At 37.2% G+C, this 27,587-nt stretch overlaps 1 protein-coding gene across 5 annotated transcripts in view; it reads right to left on the bottom strand.

Moving 5' to 3' along the window:
- Positions 1 to 27,587, bottom strand: part of rno (rhinoceros) — a 55,855-nt gene extending 28,268 nt beyond the window's left edge. Inside the window, exons 1-2 of one of the 5 annotated variants that reach the window (XM_065231733.1) lie at positions 26,734 to 27,587; positions 3,948 to 4,066 (exon numbers count right to left, since the gene is read on the bottom strand). The gene's annotated coding sequence lies outside the window, so the exon portion shown is untranslated. Of the gene's footprint in view, positions 1 to 2,680; positions 2,699 to 3,468; positions 3,590 to 3,771; positions 3,927 to 3,947; positions 4,067 to 14,930; positions 15,262 to 26,733 lie in introns of those variants that run through there. The other 4 variants (XM_065231732.1, XM_065231736.1, XM_065231735.1 and 1 more) reach the window with 4 other exon arrangements.

The following is a 27,587-nucleotide window of genomic DNA, read 5'->3' as shown; positions in this document are numbered from 1 at the left end:
TAACCTACTGTCTCCAACACTCCACTATAAAGCATGAAATTAAGCCCGCCCATCAGCAACAAGGTGCAAAAACTAGCCAAGGGGAGGGGTGAAATGCACAAATTAGAGTTTTTTAACATTTCAGTCAAAAGCCTTTCAGTTAGTGAACGTCTATAGTTTACGTGAGCAACTTTCAATGTACAATGATCCCAAATTCGTAATTAGGACTTTCAGGACTTTTGATGGTGCACCTCTATGCAACTGCAACGCATTTTTTTTAACGAGAATCGTTTATAATTTTCCGATTAAAATAGAAATCAATTTGTTTGCTTCAGCAAAAATATATGAATAAATTATGTTGGAGAAATCAATGTATAAAAATCTAGTTTAATAAAACCTTTTATACTAAGGGATTCCCTAATAAAAATTGTATGGTTAATTTGCTTAACGACGTGTTCTGGGTATCATCCAAACCATTTATGGAATAGTTCAATGATTTGGGTTATCATTCGTTTATGGATATTTTTTATTAGGGTTGCCCTAAGATACATAATAAAACCAAGTATAAAACGTGCACTATTAGAAACAGAAAATTAGTTTCTTAAGCAAATTTGTTTCAAATAAATTACTTAAAAAGTCACTAACCATAGGGACCACCCTAACTTCAATCACATCAATAGATTGGCTAAAACAAATTGAAGAACTTTTCTCCAAGATACTATTTACCTTAAACTACTGATTTAGACACACACTATTTAATCCTCCTAAATAAGGCTTTGGGACCACTGTGCAACGGCTTGTGAAGTAAACAGTCACCACACACCTCTTTTTATAAGTTGTGAGCTGAGAGTGAATCAAGAAACAAAATAAAAATTGAATAGTAGACTAGAAGTAAATTTTCACTTTTATAGCTAAAAGTGTTAGACAGATGAGCAATAGCTCCTGTATTCATTATGATGAGTTTACCTTTGCTTAATTTTGTTCTGAGGTATCACATTGGGTTGCTGTCTCTTTGTGCCTTCAATTATTGTGTCGATCTAAGTGTTACTAAGATTGGGCCCATTCGATATTTCCGGAGTAAATTGTGATTAGGGCGAAACTAGCTAAATGTAAACTAGCTTGGGACCGAAGAGAGTACCAGAGCTGAGCTAAAAAGTTGAGCACGTTATTTCGGGACCTTCTAGTCTTAGAGTTACCTCTATGGCATTACTCTCTTTGTATTTGTTGGTTTCCTATAGATTTCGAAATTGAACGAAGGCGTTTCCCTGATGATGAGAAGACCTAAGAAGGGGAGTTTGCCGTCTCTCTCTCTTCTACGTGAGTAAATTTGATGTCCTTGTGAACGTTGCTTATGGCCTCCAAAATTTTTGATAAATCTTCCCTTTTGACAATGCTAAAAATGTCATCTACGTACCTATACCACCACTTGGGCAACAAATTCCTATCCTCCAGAGTATTTTCTAGGTTAGCCATGAACAATTCACATAAAAATGGAGAAAGCAGATTGCCCATAGGAGCACCTTTAGATTGTTGTTTATAAAAATTTACTCTGAAAATGAAATTATTTTCCTCCATTCAAAGACGAGTAAGCTTGAGATATGACCGAACTTTGTTTTTCCAAGAAGAATCCTCACATTGCTTCAGAAGCCAGTCATCTAAAAGTGCTGTGACATCAAATGAGACCATGACTTCATCTTCTCGAATCTCTCCTGATGCTTGAGGTTGATTTGCGAATTCCTGTGTGCTGTTAACTGATGTAAAGGGTTTAGGCATATTTTGAAATTCCTTTACTAGCCATTTGGCAAGCTTATGAGTGGAGGATCCTTCAGCCGAGATAATCTTCCTCATTTCGTTTCCTGGTTTGTGAATCTTTGGTAAACCTTTGATCCTAGGTAGAATAGGGTTTGAAACTTTCAATTGATTCGTAGTGTTGCCAATAAACGCCTTACACTCTTTCAACGTTTTATCCACACGTTTAACCATAGATGGGAGGGGGTCAATCCTCAACTGCCTGTATGGGCCATTATTAATTGTTTTCCGTCATCCGATTGTCATAGTCCTCTTTGTATAAAATCACTACCTTTGTCCGCTTTTGTATATAATACCGGCTTTGTTTTTAGTTCTTTGAGAATTCGAATTTTCTCTTTTTCGGTTTTACTAAGTGAATGTCCCTTTCCGTTTTGTATTGTCTCTGAATAATATTCCTGGCCACAACCACTTTCCTAGAAACTTATATCTGCGCCCATACAATGCACCACAACTTGAAAGCAGATATTCCGAGTATAAAATTGGTAAATGGTGCACAGCCTAACGCAGACATCAGAATCTATGTATCGTTTGCGATGCGTTTTTGCAAAATTATGGTTTACTTTATACGAAACACTCTCTAATGGCATCATACGGCGTTTTGCCATGTAGTGTCCAAGACAAGACTACAGTCATCAACTAGTCTTGTTAGCAACTTTCATTGTCTGCATTAAAACTAATTTTCATTTATTGTGACTGTCTCAAATCCTACTATTAACGGAATATTATCTTCGTTATCAACCAAAACAAGCACATTTTTGGATTCTATTCTGTCTGGCTCATTCGTTTTGCCTCCATGCTACTGGTTGTTATGACTGGGCAGAGTTAGTGCTTCCAAATTTATATGTCTCAGCTGTGTATTTCAAAATATCGCGCATGTAACATCCATATACACCTGTTGTAGATAGTATCCTTATCAACGACGCCAAGTGGATTGTATTGAACCACTTGGCTAGGTTGTACGCTGCCACACGCACCAACATTGGGTGCCAAAAGAAAAAAAAAAACAATCACTCTCGAGGTCACATATTAGCACACTGTTCCAGTCCATACTGTCCTGATGCTGCTGCTGCTTATCACACGATTAATCAATAAATTGCGAGAATGTGCATCTTCTAATTCCATCCAGCTCCGATAGGCTCGCCGACCACATACATTAGAGCAAATAAACAAATCACAATTAAACATGACGGCATTACGCCTTGGCTCACACTTCAGCTCCATGTTTTGTACTACTTCACTAACATTAACACAGCCTAGCAATGCCACACCAACATATTCACGTTATTTTAGTATTATTGCTTTCATTGGTCTTTTTTTTTCTTCGTATAACACTACTTGCTCTCCTTTCTTTTTCCGTCCGTGATGTGTTGTACGTGTACGGTAGCGGTGTACCGATATTCTCACATATGCAGATTTCTCTTCCACCACTTCATCCATCTCTTTTTATCACTTGTTTCGATGGCTGCGCTTTGCGCGAGTAAGTACTTTTGGCAGAGAGAGGGAGAGTATACACGATCAAAAAAAAATAATGTAAGACTTCTTTTTCTTTATAATCACTCTGTACACTTTTTTCTATACCGTCGACGTCGTCATCATCATCGTCGTCTTGGGCACCGTTTCTGTACCCATCTTCATTATCTAGACCCAATGGTGTCTTTTGCACTCTTTCTTCATACACACCCGTTCACTGGATCCAAAAGCATCAGAGCAGAAGTGTAGTAGCCAGTGTTGCTATCTTTACACACAACACACAAATATAACGCGCAACCCGCAGTCACAATATGCTCATGAGTATGCGATCAATAACTCTCACTTGACTACGATGGTACCATCAAACAAGTTGAACACGCTCACTGGATGCTGTGCGATAGTATCCTTTTATTTATGTTTTCTTCATACTAAACAAGAGAACCTTGCCTAAATACTACATTGGGGACGATCGAGAAATAATCAACGCTGTGAGGATCGTTCAATTTATTAAACCTTGGTGATGAGAATGTTGTAGGCAGCCAGAAGCAACCATTGACGACGAAGAGCGCGAGAGATCATGTAGCAACGAAACGTCAAAACAACACTACACACTGCAAAGCATCACTATAAATTCCTGCGAAAGAGTGTACAATGTCAGCGCAAAAGAGAAATCTATCACGAATACTTACGCTTTTATTTTCTTTCTCGTTTTGAAAATCAATCGATTTACATTTCTCCGCGGAAATTTAAACTTTTGTCGCAGACCGTCGCGGGGCAATGCGTGACATTTCTACAAATCCTGATGTTCCTGGTGGAAACGATGGAGAGAAAAATAAAGGAAACAATTAGTATTATTATGTACAGGTGTGTGAACACGTACAGATTGGTAATAAGGCGCATATGGGAAAATGGTCCTTCTTATGACCGATATCTTCAACACAGACAAACAGGCATAACACTCGGCATGCTGTTCATCGTTCACTCTTTTAAGCGAAGATTTGATATGTTTATTAGCTACCAGTTGCAGTGTGACCACCGGCGGCGCTCATAGTGTTTATCAACAGATGGCGATAGTCTTTTATAAACAATGTTATAATGAAAAACATGCCCAATTTTTTTGTCGGTTTGTCTGTGTCCTTAACTTAGTTCTATCACCACAGAGAGTACTTATAAAATACCGTGGACCTCTGGTCATATGACCGCTTTTAATTTGAACCCCGCTAATATGCACACCGTGTAAACTATAACCAATGGCTCAAACGTCATTCAGCACATGGAGTGGAGCAAAGCGAAACGAAACACATAATCAAAACAAAACAGCAACTAAGGCTACAAGAATCTCGCTTTTTTCTTCTAGAGCTGAACATTAAAAATAAACTCGGTTAAGCGATTAGCGGGGGTCCACGGTATAAGATATAAAAAAAAGCTCCATGTCTCACGGAAGCCTTGTCATACACAATTTTTATGGGCTTATTCGTATATCCTTACGCACACAACTGGTGAACTTCTTAGAATACGATAACCAGATGAGGCTTTGCTATACAACTTCCTTAAGGAAGCTTTATAAGCTCTACAAATTATGCTGGAAAATTCAGATTTTCAAATATCAGCGTTAATATGAATTAAATTTGAATTTCAAGAGATTCTCTGTTATTTGCTAGATTGAAGCTGGAAGTGAACCTAATACCACAAACGAAGTGACAGACGCCTAACTGGCGAAGAAATCAATTGGCAAATCAAAGTTGGCACTCGTGGAGAATAGAAGAACTATGAAAGTGATGATGGTTTCAAAATTTTCCACGGGGAAGTATACGAATGCAATCTTAAAATGCCTTTATTTTGCAAATGGAACATTTTATTTAAATCTGGTTGCTGCTACAGTGGAAGAAAAGCTCAAATCTATGTGTACACCTAAAAATCTGAAAAGAAATTAATTTTTCTGTATTATTTGTCTATTGAGTAGTCCTTAAGTTTTCTACTAACATAGCATCAACCAGATTTAAATAAAATGCTCCATTTGCAAAATAAAAGCATTTTAAGATTGCACTCGTATACCTCACCGTGTAAAATTTTGAAACCATCATCACTCTCATAGTTCTTCTATTCTCCACGAGAGCCAACTTTGATTTGCCAATTAACATAATGTAGTTCACTGTAATAGAATTTTCTTAGAAGCTTGTGCCATCAGCCACCAGATTGGCTAGTATTTTTGTTTTGATTTGAATAAAGTTGATTTTGTGTGCAATGATCTTTGACAGTGTGCAAGAGTGTATCATTTTGATATTTTTTATACACTTTAGTTTTGAGTAGAGTGAAAGAGATAGAACCAAAACACAGGGCTGGTAGCGCTGATGCGATATAATAGTAGTGACTTTAGTGACTAAAATTACGGAAATAGTGACCAAATAGTGACTTGTAAATTTATGTCATGGAACTCAATATCAAGTTTCATAAATTCCTCTAATTTGATCGAATCTCACAACGGAAACTCCTGTGAAGAGCATTTGAAGTAATTTGAATAATTTACTTTTGCTTACGTTATACATGATGACTAGCAAATAGTAATTCCCATTTTTATGATCTTGAATTTGATTCTGCGTTCGAAATCTCTAAATATTTGATATATCTAGGTAGACAACTTTGATAATTTGCTATGAAATTTTCACAGAATTTCTTCAGAATGATCTCAAGAACTTTTTTAGAATAATTCCCCTTCTCTTAAGCTTAGAAGCAAATAAGCTTTTACAAACATAATATTGCATTCTTGAAATTCTTTGCAGAACAATCAACAAAATTCTTGGAAATAGATCATTTTCGTATTTGGAAACGCTTAACATCAAATATCAGAACTAAAGTGGACATGTTATACGATAGATGAGGAGATGAGAGTAAAGAGTTGATAGTTCCGTTATAGTGTGGCAGTGTAAAATTTCTATATAGAAAGTAGAAAGCGAACAAAGGATAATTTTTAGGAAGGTACGAATAGGGTAGAGCATCTCCTTTACCAAGCTCATCCGTTAATGAGGGATGGTGAGGGGTGTTTCCCCCTGCCACCACTGGCAAAAGGGATGATCACGGATTTGCTCATGTACCTCTGATGTGTGGAAACAGTTCTATCGATTGTTTCACACTCAAGTCGCCATCTGACGTAAACAACTACCCGATTCGTACCTTCTTCAAAATTGTCCTTTGCTCGCTTTCTACTTTGATAAACAATTTTCACACTCCTCGGTCGTATAAAATCTCCATTTGAAGTCTGATATTTGACGTTAAGCATCTCCGACTATGTAAATTGTTAAATTCACGCATGAATTAATAACACATGATTAGTTAAAGTAGATTATTTTCGATTTTTTATTGATTATTTTAGAATTTCCATGCAATTAACCTCAGAAGTTTCATAAATTTCTGCTTAGAATAATCTTGGACTTCTCCCTTGCATTCAATTCGTATTCTCCTTAGAATCCCCATAGTATTTCCTCAGAATTCTCAAAACAAAAATCCATCACAAACTTTGAAACTCTTCTCAGAATTCCTTCCTCAAAATTCGATTCCAGTTGAATTCTTCTCGGAATTTATTTCGAACTCTTTAGAATTCTCTTGAAAGTATCGTCAGAAATCACCCAGAATTCTTTTAGAACTATCCGCAGAGACCATCTTTGGAGTTCACGGGATTTTCATGGAATTTTCATCAGAGCCATTTCAGAACTAATTTTGAATTCTTATTATAATTAGACCTAGAATCCTCATCCAATCATCATAGAACTCTTCTCAGAACTCTCGTTAAAATGCACTCTCAATTACATTAGAATTATTTCCAAAATTATTTCGGAGCTGAATTTTGAGTCTCTATTAATTTAAAAAGTAATCAAAAGCGACGCCCGTATGTGTTAAGGGGGTTATGTGTTTGATTTTTCAAAAAAAAAAATGCATTTTTTTTTTGGCTTAAAATATTCCTTGGGATGTATACTTTAATTTAGAAAAGACTCCAAGTCCGCCAGAATATTCCTTATCGCTTTACGAAGCGATTTCCTAAAACATGTACCGGCGCGCTGAGAGAGATTTTATCTTTCAACGCGTTTATCTCGAAACGGGGTTTTTCAAACTGGCGTGGGAAATAACTCTAACCAGTTATCATCAAATTTGGATATCGCCTAGGTTTTCTTGTTCAGAATTAAATTCTGCTTAGAAATACGTATCCACATTTTCGATTTTGTCAAAAATGGATTTTTAATCCACGATTTTGTAAGCATTTTTAGGGTGAAAAAATGGACTTTTTTTTCCTAAGGCCACAACTTTTGAAAAAATTAATTAAAAAAAAATTGGAATACGTATTTCTAACCCAAATTTCATTACTAATCAGGATTTTTGTTCGATTTATGTTCCAGGTTCACATGGAAAGGAGTATTTTCCCACGCCGTTTTCCGACTTCCACGCGAGGACGCCCGCGCGACCTGGTGCACCGGCCACGGGGAGACGCCAATCGAGTTCAAAAAAATACAAAATGTAGTTCAAAGGATGACTAATAAATGGATTATAACATATTTGCCCTCCCTGAGTGTTTTATTGCTTAAAAAAATTAACGAAAATGCCTTACTTTTTGGACGTTCAAAGTGTACTACCCCCTTAGTTTTACTATATAGGTAAACCTGGCTTAAGATTTAAGCGGATATGAAGAAATCGGTCCTCAGAACAGTTAATTTTACATGAGACTTTCATAGTCTGTACTTTGGTATTCTTCTCTGATATATCTTGGTGTCTGCCCTAGAATCCTTTAAAATTCTCTTTTTAATCGAAATTTAAGGCATTTCCCAATAGTTTTCCTGGTGTTCTAACGTTTTGCGGTTCACTGGTCACTCTGGTTAAAATTTGCAATTTTTTAACAGATATGTATATTTTGCTAAAACTACTGTAGACTTTCTTAGTGCCAAGTACTCAATTTAAACATTTTGTGAAAAGTCACTTTAGTGACTATTTTTAGAGAAATAGTGACTTTAGTGACTTTTAGGTGTAAAAAGTGACTTTTTAGTGACTGACTTCAAAATAGTGACCAAGTCACTAAAAAGTGACCTGCTACCAGCCCTGAAAACATTATAGTACATTTAGTGTTGCCATGTGGTACAATCCAGTACAAATCCGTCGCCAAATTTTTCGAGCCGCCGTCTGTCACTTCGTTTGTGTTCCAAACTGTCCAAATCAAAAGTTGCGTTCATGATGGTGTTTTGCCGTGATTTCCTTATCAATAGAAAATAGGAGAAATGGCTCTAATTTTGGTATGTGTATCTAAAGATTGGAGACATCGATACAAATATTGAATTTTCCTTAAAACAATACGTAATCTGGACAAAACTATTTTTGATTGCTAATGGCAAAAAATAATAATCAAAAATGCTTTATTCCGGAATGCATGGGCTCAATATTAGGAACATCAACCCTATTTTTTTTCTCTGTTCGGGACCTAACACCACTGCGACCAGTAATTTGATATATTGTAGTATATCCAGTGTCCTTAGTTTAGTGCATGTCGCATTACTCCATCACTATTGAGAAATGATGAAGTATTCGGTTTTCATACAGTTGTCATTCTTGCCTTTATCGCAAGGAATCGATTCTAATTGAAAGGTCCCGCTATTTATAGCCTTCGGAGTGTTTAAATACCCTCCAAAGGCGCGCCCCTTTGTCAGTCAAAATTGGATTCCTTAGCAACAAAAATAAGCAATGACACCGATAATGACCATGCATCTGAACCCAAGTCTTAACCACTTCAAACTAGGGAACAACGAATAGAAGATTAGGAATCACATAGATGAAGACTAACTCATTTTTCCCTTGTTTCAAGATCATCCTCGGTGGACAAAGCCGAGCCTTGTCACTATCAACAAGGCATAACAAGTGACAAGGACTAAGATGTGTTCCTTGGATTACTGAAAAATCCTGTTTCCTTAGTTTGAAGTAGTCAGGACTAGGAATCGGTGGTAGATCTTACAACCCGTAACCTACAACGAAAAGGTTATCTACCCACGTTACGGGGCAACATCAACCCTATATCAAACAACTGTGGTAAGTGTCTACATCACATATAGGCATTTCTACAAGGTGATTCAGAATAACTGCCACCGATATCACAAATATGCAATTCTCAATGGGTAAAATGGGTATATGTTAAAGTATTTTTGTTTTATCAGTTTGTATTGATAGTAGGATTTGAAAATTTAATTCGTTTTCATTTCAAGCAGTCATGGACGTAAAAATGGAGCATGTCATAAATCTGTATATATTCGTGTATATTTTAGAAACATAAATTCTCTGCGAAAGAATAAAATTTATTTTTCGCATCATTATAGAGGTAAAAAGAAACCATGCGCGAAAAATCTGTTGACGCATTACAGTGGGAAATCTTTCAAATTCACTAATCACTTCCATATATCTCCGACCCACCAATATTTAGGACAGATAATACACATTGAAATTGATTAAAAACGCCCAAAAGTCAACGAACGACAAGTCAGCCTTCAAAACGCAAATACGGTCTGAAAACACTAAAAGATTGATGAGATAGTTCGAGTATCGGGGCCACTCTCGAGTCCCTTTGAATCTCGAAGGGGGTTACGGCAAGGTGATGGACTTTCGTGTCTGCTATTCAACATCGCGTTAGAAGGTGTGATCAGAAGAGCTGGGATAGACACGAGTGGCACGATCTTCAGGAAGTTCATCCAACTTCTTGGCTGCGCCGATGACATTGACATCATGGCACGGAACTTTGTAGACCATGGCGGAAACGTACATCAGACTGAAGGCTGAAGCTAGGCGGATTGGACTTGCCATCAACGCATCAAAAACAAAATATATGAAAGGAAGAGGTTCTAGGGAAGACAATGTTAGCCTCCCACCCCGAGTTCAGATTGACGGTGACGAAATCGAGGTGGCCGATGAGTTCGTGTATTTGGGCTCACTGGTGACCGCCGAAAATGATACCAGCAGAGAAATTCAAAGACGCATTATGGCAGGGAATCGTGCCTACTTTGGACTCCGGAGAACTCTTCGGTCGAATAAAATTCGCCGCCGCACGAAGTTGACTGTCTACAAGACGCTGATTAGACCGTAGGTCCTCTACGGCCACGAGACCTGGACTATGCTCGTGGAGGACCAACGCGCCCGTGGTATTTTCGAACGGAAGGTGTTGCGTACCATCTACGGTGAAGTCCACGTTGCAAAAATTTGGCGACTACGGTGGGCTGGGCACGTCGTAAGAATGCCGCACGACGACCCAGTGAAAATGGTTCTAGAAAGCGACCCAACAGGAACAACAAGAAGAGGCGCGCAAGGTGGATCGACCAAGTAGAAGGCGACCTGTGGACCCCTTCGCAGACTACGAGGCTGGCGAAGTGTGCCCATGGATCGAGTAGAGTGGAGACGACTTCTTCGGACAGCAGAGGACAACAAGGCCTTAGCCTGATTGGTAAGGTAAGTAGTGATTACATAGAAAAAAAAATCACCATGTTAGCGCCCTTCGGTGGGACTTTGTATGGGAGTGAGCTGTCAATACATAATTAAATTATTTATTAATTTAGTGTCAAACAGTGAAGTTATTAATTTGCTTTAAATCTTGATTTAAAAATCTAGATGAAAGTCTAAAGGTTCGAAAATATTATCATAGTTCTCATAAAACGTAGCTCTTTCAGATGATGTATAAATACCGATATTATGTTTTCAAAATTAAAGAACCCATGGAACGTTAAAATGATCTTGAAAGCACTAGAATGACCTTAAAAAAGCCTAACTTCATACACAACCCCAAAACCTTCAACAATTTTCATTATTTTTTAACAGGCTTCAAATATTTAAAAGTTGTGAAGTGACTGAGCATAGTTATGCTGAATCAAGCAGTTTCATGCAGGATTTCGAGCCAGAAGATCTTGTGTGAAGGTGCACGAATCAAAAAGGCTAGGGCTGCCTGCGCTAGTTACCGACACACACATTTGGAGATCAAACCGGAGTAATCAACGCTCCAAAATATAAATTTTTAATTTAAATGTAAAATCTTGGCTGATATACACCATGGTGTGTTTGAGTGAAGAACTCTCAAAAGCTGTAGGTATTTATCAAACGGTCCTGACAACTGGATCTCGAATGCAGAGCTCCATCGTCAATGTCATGAGCAGCCGATAGCAACAGATATTCGACAACGTAAGTGGAGATGGCGCATCCTTAAACTTGCAGAGGTCCCGAAAAAAAACTAACCATACAATAACCATAAAATAAAATAGAATTATAAGCAATTCTATTGTCAACAATCGATCTAATTGTGCGTATATAGTACACGAAATTTTAACATATTGTTATTACTATAGATGTACAATACGTCCCATATAGTAAGAGTTTTCAACAATAGAAAAACAATACAATTAATGGTAAATGGCTCAAGTTTTTACGGGAAAAAGTGATTTTTCGTATGGTTAAGATACATAACGACCCCTTTTATTCTAGTGTATATTTCCCCATTTAACATAGATTCTATTTTAGAAAAAAAAATCTATTGTAATTTTATCGTTGTGAAGAATACGATTTATTGTAAATAGAATAAACTCTATTGTATGGTTCAAATACATTTCATTGTACCTCTACGGTTCTTTTTTTTACGGGGTGCTATAACGACAATATGCCGAATCGCAACAACATGTCCATTATCCAAATTTCTAAGTTTTCGAAAATCTACCACCCGAAAAGATGCAACACACTAAGAAGATATCATATCAATGCTCTTTTAGCAGCAATTCATCCATCCAACAAGCGCAAAGCTCAACGAGTTGTACGTGTTTCTAGAGCGCAAGATTTGCTGCTGCCGTCTTTCTAGTGTTTGTCCGAGCAATATACTATAGACAGAAGAGAATAGGCACACCACCCAGCAACACACAGTATGGTAAATTTGGCTTTTATGGACCTTTTCTCCTTAGTTGACCATTTACGGATTAAACACATCTGCATCGAATTCATGGAAAAAAATAGTCAAATACTGTTTAAAACATGGAGAAAATACATTTAAATGTAAAGCCCGGCAGCTGTCAAATAAACGACGGGTCAAAATCAGTTCACGAAATTTTAACAAACTGTTTTTTGAATTAAAAATAGTTCAATCCCATCCATTATCCGAATTCTAATGTTAAATGTGTTTTTATTCTAGACGATCCATCATATGATGTAAACAATCATATAATCGACCCTAGGTTAGTCCATAAAAGATTTGTTTTCCTCTGTTCGGAACATAAATCCATTGCGACCAGTTATTTGATCTATTGTGGTATACCCCGTGTGCTCAGTTTAGTGCATGTCGTATACTCCATCACTATTGAGAAAAGAAGAAGTAATCGGTTTTGATACAGTTGTAATTTTTGCCTTTATCGCAAATTTATATCCGACTTTAATTGTAAGGTCCCGCTCTTTATACTATTTGGAGTGTTGGAACACCCGCGCCCTTTTTACAGTCAAAAACGGGTTCCTTAGCAATAAAATCAAGCAATAACACCGATAACAACCATGCATCAGAATCCTAGTCTTAACCACTTCAAACTAGAAAACAACGAATAAGAGATTAGGAATCACTTAGATGAAAAATAACTACCTAGCTCATATTTTCCTTGTTTCAAGATCATCCTCGGTGGACAAAGCCGAGCCTTGTCACTATCAACAAGGCATACAAAGTAAAAAGGACTAAGATGTGTTCCTTTGATTCTGTTCCCCTAGTTTTAAGTAGTTCGGACCAGGCTTCGGTGGTAGATCTTAATGCCAGTAACGCGCCACGAAAAGTTAATCTACCAAGCGTTACTGGGCCCATAAAAGGGTAATGATGACTTCATTTTGTAACGCAGATTTTCATGGGTAAAATAAAGTAATTTATTTATTTTACGTGAAGGATAAATATGCACCTTATTGAAGAACAATGCTGACGGTATAATTAAAAGGTTATGAATATATCGTAAATGGCTATAACAGCTACTAGGGTAAACAGCTACACCGTAATAGGCTAATTTACCCTACAAAAACACTCGACTTGTGTTGTGCTGTTTCGTCGTTTCTGCGAGAAGCAGCAAGAGGACGATGACAATGCGTGCTACAGTGCTACTGCTGGGCTGCTAGAGTGATGATGAATGGAATGGATAGAGTGCGCCCCAACGAATAGCGACAGGCGGGGGCGCGGGTGTAAAGTGCGGAAAGTGTGCATGGTGTATAGTAACGGGCCACACGCCACCATCACCACTACCACTAGAAGAGTAGCAGCAATACCGCTGCTGTGCATTGGTATAGAGAGAAGTGTGTATACCTATGGTATATGGATGCCAGAGTTGCCAGCTGAGAGCCCATTATCAACTAAATCACACTGCCTTGTCGTACTTCTTCAAAAAGAACGAATAGTTAATCAGTCAAATTAATACATGCCTTAAAATACCTATTTTGACTATAAGACGATAGGTAAGGTATATTGTCGACACGAAAAGATACAATATTCCTTGTGAACAACCTAGTTTAGTTAAGAACAAAACTATCGAAAAATTACGTCGTAGTGTATGAGATTGCAAATGATAAGCTCATCTTAATGTGGCATATATAAATGTGTCAGCTAAGTAGTAGAAAATAAACTTTCCTAACACAGACATCAGAATAAACACTATGAGACGAAGGCATTGTTGTACGATGTCACTTAATTTTCGATATAATCGATTTGTATCTCTCAAACTCAAACAAGAATGCGTTCCATTAAAGTTTTTACGTGATCTTTGCAGTTAGTAGTAAAACCTGACTTTCAATGACGACAAAACAACAATGGAAGTATTATTTTCTCTGCATTCATTTTATTCGCTTGTTGTACTTGTTTGTTATTGTGCATAGTTATCAATGCGATATTATTTGTTTAACACATAACTGAACACGATCGGCAGAATAATCGCACACACTAGTGTTGACTTTACTTCCAATAATGTGGTCTCCAACTGCAACTGTTTCGCACTAGATCACCGTCCTGCTGAGATCCTTATGTGCATCAGATTCCTCCTCTGTCATATTCAAAAGTTTCTGTTACTTTAGGGGCCTGTTCCTTGTGAATGATTCCCCATTAAACTGGCAATACTGATAAGAAGCACTGCTCCTCATCTCATCGGCATCCTCGTATTGTGCAACGGGGCGAGCGAGAGCAGCGAGCAGTGAGCAGAAGAGCGGATGGTCGAATCAGCCAACCAACCATTCAACCAGCCAGAAGAGCGGCGCAAGAGAAACTGCTATACACTGATGTACTGACTGATGTAGGTTGGATGGATGTGATGTAGGTAGGGAGTGGGTAGGTATAGGTAATAGGTATAGCAGAAGGTCTAAGCAACTACTTCGGACTTGGACCGTGGCTCGACGGGAGGATCGAGGTGGGAATCACGAACGAGGAGTTCCGTTTTGCAAGGAAAAAATCCGAAAATGTATTGTTTCGCACTGGATCCATCTTTGCCCCTCCTTGCGACGCATTAATTTTCATTTTGCACCTATATCCAGAGTTTGCGACGGTGGAACATTCACCAATCGATTCCAGCGATCCCCATTTTCACAATTGCATTTTTGCGCTTTTCAACTAACTCCCAAACACCTCCGTTAGGAACCAATCATTTATAGCGACACACACACAATTCACTCACTTTTTCCTCCAATTGTGTAATGTCCAGCAAGGAAATATTGTAGTTTCAATTTTAGTAATATTCATCGTCGTTGCTGATGGGGCTCCTCTTCTTTCTTCCTTTCGTAAAAAAAAACTTTTTCGCTGCGACTGTTGGCTGCTGCTGGCGATGATGATTGGAGCTACTGCTGCTGCTGCGAAGTCTCCAAGAGTGAAAAAGTTTCTCACAAGAGTAAACAACAATTGCTACCCGCCATTGTTTTCACAAAATATTTCGCCGAAAAATCACGTCCGCAACGAACACTACCCATCCGTGGGTTCGCGGTCACTTTAGCCACCCGTAAGCGCGTACCATTTCCGTCCCGAATCGGATTAAATGCGTTTAATTTAAGAAAATAATCGACACGGCGAGACAGCGCCGCCATTATAATTTTCCATCTTTTTCTTGATATGTGTGTGCCCTCCTTCTCCTCTACTACTCTCTCGCATTGTCTCGCTCACTCCTCTTCGCTTTGCGTTCGACGAGCACTTTTCGAAGTTCGAACAAAAATCTGATGAAAACGGGACGCCAAAGTATCTACACCAAGAGGTGCACCAGCAAATCCAGCTAGACGCGGAGAGCCAATACCCCATAAAAAATTTGACAGATGGGGAATTTCCCTGTCGACCGACGAAATCGGTTGTATACAAAAAAAGGCCTATTAATAAACCGACAACGTCGGGATTAGTACACTAGTTATTTTTGTCAACATATTCGTTAGTGTATTTAATCGGATTCCGCCGGGACCGTCGGCCATAGATTTTATCTAGTGTAAAATCTGGAAATTGTATGTTTTTTGATCGGTGATTATTTTATTGTACGTATTAATATACAGACGAATTTGGTTTACGTAGTGATTATAAAATAGTGACAGTGAGTTAAGTGAGTGCAGCTTTATTTTCAAATTTCATTACAACCTGGTAAGTTGGTACTAATATTTTTATTTTTTTAGGAAAGCATACAATGGCAAGCAGGTGGAGTACTTGGCGTAGTAAAAAAAAAGCTGCTAAACGCAAAGAATACGACAAGTTATATCGCCAATACCTGGAAGAATCAGATATGAAAAGTGATTCCGATGATGATCTGCTGCCCTCAATGGAGCATGAACAATGGAGCATGAACGACGGAATTGAAAGCAGTTTTGAAGGAAATGGAGAGCCCTTGATTGAGACACTGCAAAAGGATGAAATACATCATAATGATTCTATGAGGTATCCTAGTAATGTAGACAGTGGTCAGATAATAAACATATCTAGCGTTCAGAATCATAAGGGCCTAACTGCGATAATCGGTTGGCATCAATCTTAAAAGTGAAGCCCACCTATTTCCATCCACCAACTACAGGTCTTATAAGTGAAGCTGGTCCTGGTCTTATAAGTGAAAGGACCCACTGACTTACAGATTTGCTGAATTTTGGATCTGTACATGATATAAGACGCCCACTCCTATCCACATATAAGACCAGAAAATGGATGCAAATATCTAATCAGTGGATGCAGAAGGGGGGGGGCGGTCTTCCTTGCGTTGGGACAATTCTCGGTGCATTTGCTGTTGCTTTTGTTAGCAAATACAACCTTTTACGATACTGTATTGAAAAATGTTCAGGAAAATGCAAGGAAAAATTATTAGAATTACAAAAAATTACAACTTACCCCAAAGGTAAAATCAATGAAGAAAATCTGTCACATTAGTTAGGTCCTCATGATTCTGAGTGCTAGAATATGTTTTAATTTATATACAAACTATCAAAGCCACAATGCACCAAAGCAGTGTTTTTTTCTGTTTCTCCTAGCAGCAGCGACACCGTGCTCAAATCTAACGTTTCACTGAAATATCGGCTTGCATATTTCGTGTCACGTTACCACCTGAGTGTTGAAGCTACCAAAACATTATTAGAAATATTTCGTGATGAAGGTCTCGATGTTCCGATAAGTCGTATGACCTTGTTGGAAACTCCTCAAAGTGCTTTACTGCCTAGAAAAGTTCACCCTGGTGAATACGTCCATTTTGGAATTGAAAACACGTTTTCTAATTTGGTTGGTGATCCAATTGTGTCAACAATGAGCGAGATAAATTTAGACATCAATATCGATGGTCTCCCCGTTTAAAAAATGGAAGATGCTTATGGCCTATCCTAGCTGCATTCCCAAACGTGTGCGAAATCTCTCCGTTTGTTGTTGGGTGCTATGCAGGTCTGAAAGAACCATCTAATTTTGATGACTTTCTGGCTTACTTTGTCAACGATTTGATTGATAGCAAACGGTATTGAAATAACTCGTGAATCTGGAACGGTCAGACTAAATTTTAAAATTCGCCTGTTCATATGTGACCGCCCAGCAACGTGTAAAATAAGCGGAACGGTGTCACACGTCAGCAAACACGGTTGTCCGAATTGCGAGCAAGTTGGTAGCCGCGTAAATTGTGTCATTGTTTATTCGAAGGAAGAGAGCTGCGCACGAACTAACGAATCTTTTCGTCAGCGAGTGGATCCTGAACATCACCGTGTCCAGTCCGTTTACGGAGTTGAGCGCATCAATGGATTGGATATGATTCTACAACTAGGAGTAGATCCTATGCACGCTTGTCACAAAGATACTTGAAAGCATGTTCGGGAAGTTGAAAAAAGCTGGATACAAAGGGAGGAGATTGCGTAAAACTTATCGAATTAAAGCAGGTTTGTTCTGCTGGATTTGATAAAGATGAAATATTTGTCTAATTTTTCACTTTTTTCTTTAAAGGTTCATTTTACTTTGAATTAGGGAAGTTCATTACAAAGGAATTTGCAAGGCGTCCAAAACCATTCGAAGAATTGTCTAACTTTAAAGCAACCGAATTTCGTTTGTTTGATTCTTACATTGGTTTGCTTGTCACCGTGAAGTTCTTTGAAAAAGAACAACACGAGCATTTTATGTTGTACTATTGTGCTCTTCGTCTGCTTTCTATGAGAAATCCATCAAACAATGACATAGAGTTAGCAAGACAATTTCTTAGAGATTTTGTTCATATGTTTCATAGATTCTATGGTGCAACTGGTCTTACGCACAACGTGCATATGTTATTGCATTTAGCAGACTATGTTGAATTGTATGGAAATCTGCCCTCAATCAGCGCTTTCAGGTATGAAAACTTTATGCAAGAGATAAAAAGAACTTTAACTAAAAAGCATCAACTTCTGCAGCAACTTTATAATCGAACAGTTGAACATACAAAAATTACTGAAAAGCCTGGTTATCAAAACCAATTTGCAGAAAAATTTCAAATGAAAAAGCTTCTATATGGCTGTTCATTAGACTGATCCAAAATTTGAAATTTTCGCTCCACCGTGCTCAAACGGTTTCAAATCAGGTCCTGATTAGCCTCCCAAAATTTAAACTCATTTGGTAAGAAACCGACTTGGCACAAACTATTCGAAGTTTATATGGAAATTACTATGGAAAAACCAAACGTTTTGTTCATTGTCTTCTACCCATTTTCCATATTGCTTTTTCGAAAATTTCAATAACTATTCTTACGGGAAATTTTCTAAGCTACAACTTAGCGGAATATCGTTTGTCAGCCAAATGTCAAATTAAATTGTTATTAATTGTTTAAGAGATTGATAATCTTATAGCATGATCAAGCAGCTGTTCTATGGGCAACACTGTATTTTGCAGTGTGACATAGTAGCCATGATATTTATGCTCTATTCTTCGCACAAGAAACACCAATGTTGCCTGCTGAACAGTTGAATGAGCATAATCATAAGACATCAGTGACTTGAATCATTAATAACTTTTGTTCCTTATATTTAATTGAAAAATGGTTATCAACAAAGTTGTAGCAGAGAAAATTTTCTACAATCACCGCTACAATTTTTAAAAGCATATTGATGCGGTGAATTGTTAGATAGATATGAACAAAAACATAAGTTTTCCCATAGTAATTCCCATATAAACTTGAAATGGTTTGTGCCAAATCAGTTTCTTACTAAAGCAGTTCAAATTTTGGGAGGCTAAGCATGACCCAATTTGGAACCGTTTAAGTACTGTGGAGCGAAAATTTCAAATTTTGCATCAGTCTACTGTTTATTTGCATACCGCACCTGCTATTTTAATAATAGAAAAGTAATTAGCGTAAACGGCAAAGATGATTGTGTTATGATAGATGGAATCCCTGCTAATGTTCTTGGTTTTGCAGATTATGAAGGCCAAAGAGGCGCAATTATCAATTTTTTTTTTCAAAATTACGCCCATGTTTTCAATCACCAATTGATTTTACCAAGATTGGTGTACGGTACGCTGAAAATTTAACCGAAGAAATTGAATTTGTAGCACTAAGTTCAATTAATGAAAAGTTGATCAAAGCTCTTTTTAATAATGGTTTTATTATATTAAAATTTCTTCATGTAGGTTACGAGTAGGTTAAGATGTAGGTGTAAGTTTTAATTTGTTTAGAATAGTTATCAGTGATTTGTCAGAAAAGTAATAATTCCTTAAGTCTTTTAAATTCATAACTTAACGACTATAACTCTGAAATTTCCACCAGTAAAAGAAAAGAAGTTTTCAAGCAAATAAAACAAAATTAAAAAGAATCATGGCTTAAAAAATTGTTTTCCATGATTTTATTTGCAATTTTCCTTCGCGTGAAAAGTTTAGAGAGTAAACTTTTTAAGGTTATATTGTTATTCAATTGTTCACTGAAAAACGTTATTCCTTATACGCATGGCTTAAAAGTTATGAATTTTCAAAATATGTCATGTTCGAGAAAATCTGAAAGCTCAACTAAAATTTTCCAGGAAAATTGACCACCTACAATTTTTTTAATATTTTTATCGTTCTTAGATCCATAAAATCTACATGTGGGCAAAATTTCATAAAATTCTTAGACCCTTCGGCCTATTTTGTCCGATAATAAAAAATCTCCATATATTAACCACAGACAAACAGACATAACACTCACAAATCGCGTAAGTTGTTTCGGTTTTATTGATTTCATATTTATTAACCGTGTTTGTATTTTTCTTACGTATAGATAACATCACATTTACCACGGACAAACAGTTCACAGCCTTGGTGAACCAAGGGAAAGGAAGAGCATACTCACAACGACGGAGAGAAGCAAAGAAATCTGTGGCCAAGGAAAATGCCCCACTCTTGGCTCCACCTTCCAGAACTGTAGAGCTCTTTGGGAAACCATCAATGCGAAGAAAACTAAAAAGGAGGAAACGCGTGTTGTGGTGCATATGGTTGAAAATGTAGATGCTTCTCCATCGGATTCAGCGGTTCAGGGTTCGGAGGAATCTGATGATGACATCGAGGAAGACGTTGAATCCTCTGCCTATACTCCGCTGAAATAGTCGTAAACTGTTGTCGGTTTTTTCTCTCTATATAATAAATAAATAAACGTTTCAAAACCAAATGTGTATAATGTTTATTTGTTGAATTCAATTTCCTCTTCTGTACCATCTAGTATACGCTCACTTGATATCAATAATGTTGTCTGCCAATGCATTATTCAATTATATCTGTCGATTTAGTATGTTTTATTAGAAGAAACAATTTAATTACCCAATTAATTAGTGTACTTCATCTGGTTTCATCAATTTCATAAGCCGATTTAACAGTTGACTTAATCTTTTCCATCGTACAAACAACTGAATGAACCGATTAACCACTCTATTTCGTTTGGTTTCATCAATTGCGTATGCTGATTTATTTGTCGACTTAATCTGTTTTCATCGTAGAAACAATAATTTAATAAACTGATCAACCAGTATATTTCGTCTGGTTTCATAGAAGCCCGGCTACAACTCTGCCATTCTACTAATCGTTCAATTTGGTCGCTTCTGGTAGACTAATTTCCTATGTTTTCGACTACCGATTTCGTGTGCTGACGCGTCGGCAACCTCCCTTTAAGCAGTCCCATAAGAGTCGATGCAACAATTTATAAATACGTCGGTTTCATAGTCGGTCAATCTTACCGACGTGAACCGATTTAGTCGAGGGGAAAATCGGGAGGATTTTTTATGGGGTAGTGAAAATTCTGTTGAATATATCATCGGGAGCAGATGAGGTTAGTGATTCATTAGTATTTACCGAGTGGGGGTAGATTTTAATGAGAATAGACTAAGATTTTAAGGATTTACTTCTAAACGGTGCGAGTAGATAGATTTAGGCTGTGTTCCATTTGGTGAATTTTCACTTAAATTTTACACTTCGAAAATAATACATGTTCGAACATCTCTCTGTTGTTTGATGGGTCAACGTGTTTGTTGGCCTGTGAACCATTTACCGAGTTAAATTTAACTCGTGGTTAAAAGTGACATTTCGAATGTTATTTTCTATGTTCAAAAATCCCTGTGCTAACGATCGACCGGTTTTTGAGAAGAACTTAGCCAAGGTTGTCAAAATTTAACTTCTTGTCTGTCAGAAGTAACCACGGTCGGATAGCAGCCCGAAAAAAAAATTATAATATAACAATGAAATTACAATAATTTTTACTGTTGAATTTTGAGTACATTAAAATTTACTGTTAAATTATTGTATGGGAGAAAAAATAGATTTCGATTTTGAACGATACAATGCTCTAACAACGAAAATTAGTGTGATGAGATCAAATTTGATCGCGAAAAATCACTTTTTTATATTGTTAAGATGCTTAACAACCCCTCTTTTTTACTGTAAATTTCTCAAATACCATGATTTTCATTGTTATGAACCATGAATTTCGTTGTGATTTTATGGTAATGGACAAAAATGTCCAATGTTTTGACAGTAAATATCATGGTTACAATGACAATGAAAATCATTGTATTATTATTGGATTTTTTTTTTACGGGAGGGTTAATCGATAACTTTCCATCTGTCAAATTTTAACCAAAAGTTAAAATAATCCACCAAATGGTTCAGAGCGTTAACATTAATTCCTTGTCTGTCAGAAATAAGTCTGGTGGAATAACATATAGTCGCTATATTCATAGTCTGGCGGATAGAATTTCGATCTATCAAAAAACGGAACCAATTCAATACACTCAAAGATAAATTAAATCAAAAAAGCTTAAAAAGTATGCAGTTTCCCGCTTCACCTTATTGAGTCCGAGCCATGATTACTTCGGCAGTAGTCATGCATGATTAAAATCGAAATAATTTTTCCAGTATTATATTTTATTCTTTTTCAATACTGATATATAATCAAAAGAGATCAAAATTCAATCCAAAATTAATAAAATAGAATCAAAAAAGATTAAATTTTATTCAAAAAAAAGATAATCTACAATCTAATCAACCATGATTAAACTGGGATTACTATCAGATGCTTATTTTTTAGATAGAGAGGATTAATTTTTAATCATTCGATATGATTAAACTGAGCTTAATGTCAAATTGATTCAATTTCAAGCAAAATGGGAATAGTTCAATTTATCAGTGTATATTTTAGACCAACAATTGAAAAGGTACTATCAACTTTTATAAACAAAACATTGATTATTCTTTCCTCGCCAATCGAACGCAAATTACCGGCATCATCGGATAGGGGAAACTTTCCTCAACCCAAATATGGTGTTAGTTTGCTTAGGCGAGTTGTTCCGCTATTTGACAGCTCAATTGGTTCGCGAGATTCTATCCGCCAGACTATGAATATAGCGACTATAGCGACAGAGTTATTTCAAAATTTCCAATCGGTCGAAGTTAAGTGAAAATTCACCAAATGAAACAGCCTTAAATGTGTGAAAAAAAATCGTGGATTGATTTGATAGCGTGAGATTTTTCGAGAATCGCAGGATTTATATTTGACATAAACTGCCAGAAAAAGGAAAAAAAATACTCTAAAAATGTTTTACCTTTCCATCCGTTATGACCAAGGTTTTCACAGGTTAATCAACAATAAACTTAATTGCAAAATGCACTTGAATATAGGTTTTGTAACCAAATGATATCTTCTAAAAACAAATTGATCAGGATGAATTTCAATATGGTTCTATGAAATTAATTGATTAAAGGTTGTGTTGAATTTTAACTTAAATTTGACAGAAGGAAAATTTTACAATTCTCGATTATTTTTTCGAAGGGACGTATCAGTTTTTGTAAACAATGCATTTGATCGTCGATTTGACGTAATTGGTAGCTCGTCCACGCATGCTAACACTACCATCAGATAGGGGAAATTTCCCCTTACCTTATAGTGGTGTTAGTATCCTGCGAATTAAACCTTCTATTCCACCAGACTTATTTCTGACAGACACATTCTCGAAAATCGGATAATCAACAACAGAGGGATTTTCGAACATTATAATTTATTTCGAAGTGTCAAATTTAAGTGAAAATTAACCAAATGGAACACAGTCTTATCCGGTTAACTGGTTCCTGAAAGGGTGAACTTAGGCTGTGAACCATTTGCTGAGTTAAATTTAACTAGTGGTTAAAAATGACATTTCGAAAGTTATTTTCTATGTTCGAAAATCCCCGTGCTGTTGATCGACCGGTTTTCGAGTCACAGTTGTCAAAATTTAACCTCTTGTCTGTCAGAAGTAACCACGCTCGGATATCAGGGTTAATCGATAACTTTCCATCTGTCAAATTTTAACCAAAAGTTAAAATAATTCGCCAAATGGTTCAGAACCTTAATATCCCTTTTTGATGATTTACCAGTAAACTGGTTCAAACTAAGGGAAAACTGAACAATTTGTTCTTCATGATCTAGCCTTCCGTTTTAATGATTAACGTGTACGCTTGCTACTTGTATACATATAAATGTTTGCCTGCTACAACTTTACCAAAGCCCAATTTTTATTGAACTTCAGTAATGGTAATTCAGTAACTTAGTAATTCATTGAGTCAGAAGCAGATAACTTTATGATTAGTAGACTGCTTTCAGAACTGTAACTTGCATTTTGACATAATAGGCTAGAATGATCTGTACTATTCTTCACTCTATGACCATAGAGGTAACTCTAAGACTAGAAGGTCCCGAAATAACGTGCTCAACTTTTTGGCTCAGCTCTGGTACTCTCTTCGGTCCCAAGCTAATCGATTCACCCCTCAAAACATAGTAAAATCCAATAACCCCTCATTTTACCTGTTAAACTTTCATAGCGAATCAAAACAAACACAGTGTAGTACTAGAATTTCAACTAGAATGGGGGACGTTAATCGATTTGCTTGGGACCAATAGGCTAGTCAAATAGTGAGCCAATTTAAATTCGTTAGTTTCGTATTGATTGTTGCTATGACCTTCATGTCAGAGGATCGTCATCTTACTTTTTAATTATAATAACTAATTTTCTAGACAATTGAACGGGATTTTCTACAAAACTTAGGCTGAGAACATTTCCTATAAGAACAAATAGCCAGCTTACCCGTAACTCATTATGGCTAGGGCAAGTAGAACAAAATGTTCACTTTCCTATTGTAATTCCCATTTAAATTTCAAATCACCAAATCAATGGCCAGGCGGAGATATAAAGACGGTTAAAGATGTAATGAAAAAGTTCTTGCTCGACTTGAATTTAATGGAACTTGATTTAGAGAACCATTCGCCAACTCAAGTATCCTGAGAGCCTCCAGTGCTGCATAGGGCCAACGTCCGTCCGTAACGTCTGGGTAGTGGATGAAGAGATCTGTCAGTAAAATGCGATCGCTCTGATGACACAACGATACCCAATTTCCTGTTCCATGTTCCATGCTCATCTCCTGATCCTATCCTTTGACAATGTACCCTTTCAACCTCGAGTAATGTGCGAGTATTCGGCCAAACTTCTACTAGACACGAGCAATCTAGATTCTCTAAAAATCTCTCGCTTGCGAATGAATCTTCGAAAAGTATTCTACCATGTCTTGCATCAAAATTCATCTACTCTCATCGTGATTCATTCTTTTACAGGAAATCTTCAAAACGTCCATTAATCTGCTTTCTATCTACGCATGCATCGCACGAAACCAAATCAAAATCTTCCCTATATCTTAGCTAGAGTCATCTCCCTTGGACTTGTTCGTCAGTAATATTTTAGAATTAGCTTTGCGGGTGCTGCTGTCATTCGTATAAAATGTTATGTGCGGATCTGGATTTTCTGTAATATTGCAAATGAAAACGAAAAAGTTTACTACACTAGAATTCAAAGATGACATGTGGTGTACTTTTTTCAATTAATTTATTTGTGTTGGGTCAAATGTCCAAAAGGACTCCACGGAGCCGAGAAATTGTTTTTTTTTACTTTTCATGGGTCTTACTTTTCATGGAAAGCAACGTGAGCTTTACTTCCGCTTTCTTCCGTGCTCAAAACTCCCTTAATTCTTCCAAATGTATTTCCTTTACCAGCGCCGGCTGCTTGGCTTGATCTTCGTCTTTTATCCACTCCGTCTCAGTATAGTCCACTATCCCGAATTTGTATTTGATTTCTCCTCCGCTATCCGATATGTATCAATCATCTATACGAGATCCGAGCCCAGTGATTTCACAAAATTTTCTATCTCACCCATGATGGGTTTCGCACTTCGATTTGCTTCCACCGGCAACGACAAAAGCGAACGAGCTTCAGGCAGTGAGCAAGCACTGCAACAACAGTTGCTATCGAATTACAGACACTCATGCGGTGTGCTTTGTCAACCACAGCTCCAAAGATTAAAAGGATAGCTAAAAGTGTTCAGGTGCCAGGTTTTTCATAAACTTTTACTTTACAAATAAGGGTTTGCACTTGGTGCATCGTAAACGTATAAACCTTTCAGAATGCGTAAACTTCATGACCGTAAAACGGTAAAGGATAGGTAGATTTTCGAAGAAAAAATATCCAAATAACAGTTTAAGGGAAACCAGGAACTATTTGGGTGAACCTGGTTTAAGATTTAAGCGGAGGTGTAAAAATCGGCCCTTAATGTTGTTTGTTCTGAGCTATGCAGAAAACGGTTATATTCAGAGCATATTTCCTCGCATTTTTAAGAAACCAAATCTCTATTAAACAAAAAAAATAGTTTAAAACTGACGCATGCGTCTCTTGATGTAATCGCAAATCCATTTTAACAGCATTTCCAGGAATTAACCACTGCCCAGAGAAAGGCTGTCCAGAAACCTTCTTCTTCTTTCATTTATTTAACTCTATGTTCCGCAATCCAGCGCCAATCACCGATGTGCGTCGATTGCAAATTGGTGATTAATCACAGGCGGCAATATAGTGTCTAGAGAGGCAACTTCACACCTGTAACCTATCGAACCCATGGGCCGGGACAAAAGGCTTTACTTCCCTCCCGAAGGAAGACGTGGCCAAAGATTTTTCGCCTCAGAAAAATCCCAAACTCGGGTGATACAGTAGACACGCTTATGTCGTTTTCGTTTTTGCGGTGTAGCACTGGTGTAGTGTAGGTGCATTCTATATCTACACCCTAAAATATTTCGGTGTACGGCAGTGTAGCACCGGTGTAGCTACACCGCAAAAACGAAAACGACATTAGTTACCAGTCAACCACCGGCGCCGTGATTCCAGGTACCACTTGGACGGCAACCAAAAAGGCTGCAACAACCGCCACACAAAAGCTACCATGGTCCCAGACGCTTTTGATTTTTTTTTTAATCGGTCAACTGGTTCCGGAGATCATTCAAGATCATCAAAATTCAAATATATTATCATTTGCGGTAATTTTGAGCCCCGAAATTCAGATACAGACCCATCCTATCATTATCTTACTTTCTTCCCTAAATGCTAATTAACGGAGCAATTTCGTCTCAATTTAAATAAGTATGAAGGGCAGAGCTCACCAAATGTGGATAAATTCAGGTTTTTTTTCTATACGATTTTAAAATTGTTCTGAGTTCTTACCTATTATTTACACTTTTACCACTGTGCCGAAAGCATTGACGTCACAGTTCTTATAATTGCTGATTTTCACACTAGATGACACTTGTTATTAACAGCTTATGCAGCAACCTTACTGGTGCTGCTACCTACAATTCTATACCCAAACACTTGTTATATACTTCACTTTTTCCAATACTTTTCGGAATTTCCTATTTCCAGTTACATCTTAAAAAGCCTTTCACTTAATCACTTAATCTTCTGTGCACTTCGTGCAATGTAAGTTCAGTGAATGCGATAGACTTGATCAACATTTTTGTTTGGCTCAGATACTAATGTCGCAGCCGTAACGCTATCATGTAGAAACACAGATTATTTTTTGACATTTTTTCACCACCCTCTGATCTTCCATAGTTGCTGATTTTCCTGTCACTAACCAACTCCAGATTCGAGAAAATTCATTTTTGCACAAGTTATTTTTCGCAAAAACACTACAATTCACTAGACAATTTGCATATAACGATAATATTTTCGCTTAAAGCCAGAAATTTTACTCCACAAATGCTCTTCATTTGCGATGATGATGATCAATCTCATCTATCGATTCGCTGTTGCTCCCTTCAAAACAATTACAATCATCGCTTTTGCTATTGCTTGCGATTTCCATTTTGTAAAATTAACGCACAAAACAAACTTTTCGCGTCGGGATAACACTTGCACGACCGGAAGTGGATGTGGCTCGACAGATTTACACTATTTTACGGAGGATTTTTCCTGGTTTTACCCACCAATGGAAAAATATTAAGATTTTTTTCACTCTACACTGATAGGCTCCTTGGGAGTTTTTTTCATGTCGAATATTTCAGTAGATGAGAAAA

Source organism: Ochlerotatus camptorhynchus, unplaced genomic scaffold (assembly GCF_037179485.1).
Source record: "Ochlerotatus camptorhynchus isolate MF236.1 unplaced genomic scaffold, CSIRO-AGI_Acam_v1.1 ptg000361l, whole genome shotgun sequence".
Taxonomy (NCBI): domain Eukaryota; kingdom Metazoa; phylum Arthropoda; class Insecta; order Diptera; family Culicidae; genus Ochlerotatus; species Ochlerotatus camptorhynchus.
This window is presented reverse-complemented; position numbering and strand designations above follow the sequence as displayed.